We start from the raw sequence: 1,614 nt of genomic DNA, 5'->3' as shown, positions 1-1,614 counted from the left end.
CATTTCTCAGCGTTCGTCTGTGCACTTGGGCACTTTGAGTGGTTACGAATGCCGTTCGGATTGAAGAATGCGCCTATGATTTACCAACGACTGATCGACAACGCTCTATGGGGATACGTTCAACCCAAGGGAGGATGGCAGTTGTTTGCTGAACGAATGGCTAACGCCGAAGCCGAGTCGGGAGCTCGGCGATTCGAGCTCGGCGGCGTCGGCGATTCAACGCCAGGACAGCTGACGAAGTTCGAAGCGGACCACCAATCACAAGCTGACTGCGATCCGGTCCAAGACCTAGTCAACGGACCAGACGGTGACATGTTCGCTAATGGAGAACCAGACCAGTCTTATTTGATCCCGGTGTTCAAGCGGAGGTCGTTTGTCGATGAAATCTGTTTTGGAGGGGAGACGTTTGACGCCTGCTTGGAGACCACTTCACGGGGTTTGTTATCGCTAAGGCTATGAATGACACCGGGGCACTCGAAGTGGCCAAGGTGTTTCAAGAATGCGTCTTCAGGCAGTTTGGGGCTCCGTCTCTGATACGGCACGACCGAGATCTCAGGTTTATCAGTGAAGTATTCCAAAAGCTCTCCGAGATGATGCAGTCGAGATCAAGGGCTACGCTGAGTTACCTACCACAAGCCAACGGTCAACAAGAGAGGTTAGTCAAGACAATGGTTCAGACTATACGGGTCTACGTGGAAGACTAGCTGCAGGCCGACTGGGATGACATCGCCGAGAAGATGGTACACGCTATGAACAACGCAAAAGACTCGACTCGGCGAGAAACCCCTTTCTATCTGGTACATGACTGGGACGCCAAGTCTACACTCAAAGCTATGACGAGCTCAATACGACATGGACAGGGACGCTCGGCCAACTCGGCGGATGCGGTCGAGTGGCGCCGAGAAGCGAACAGACAACGAGAAGTTGCCCTACGGCTAGCAGATGAGTTCCAAGTGCGAGAGAAGGAGCGACGAGCTCGAGAACACAACGAAGCACTGAGCAAGAATGAGAAAAGATCCATTCCCAACGCAGCAGATGACGAAGACGGAGTTGCAGAACCAGGCGATGAATTCACCCGAATCTTTGTTCAAAGAAGGAGACTAGGTCTGGTTGTTTATGGAGCGAGTCAAGTCGGGCCTGAATAAGAAGTTAGCACATCGATGGCATGAACCATTCAGGGTGAAGAAGAAGGTGATAGAATTTGCCTATGAATTGGGGTTACCCGACAAGAGCGGATATAGGTTATACCCAGTGGTCCATGTATCACGACTGAAGGCAGTCACCGAACTCGGCGAAAGACCCAAGACGAGGCTAATCGCTGACCTCAAAGAGACTCAGCGATTTGACTTTGACGAAGAATTACTATCTGAAGATATCTGGGAGCCAGACACAAGTATGAACCAGTATGAAGTCGAAGCAATCCTCGACGACGAGCTACCATTATCCACGAGTACGTCCCGGTCACAACGGAAGTTTAAGGCTAAGTGGGTCGGCTACGATGAGCCTACTTGGGAACTACTGTCGAATTTGTCATGTGGAGGTCTCCTGTTTGACTATCTACGACAGAAGAAGCGTGAAAACCGTCTGCAAATGGTGCAAGTTGCAGATGAGGAT

Source organism: Phytophthora infestans, genomic scaffold (assembly GCF_000142945.1).
Source record: "Phytophthora infestans T30-4 supercont1.4 genomic scaffold, whole genome shotgun sequence".
NCBI lineage: Eukaryota > Oomycota > Peronosporomycetes > Peronosporales > Peronosporaceae > Phytophthora > Phytophthora infestans.
Note: the sequence above shows the minus strand (reverse complement) of the source record.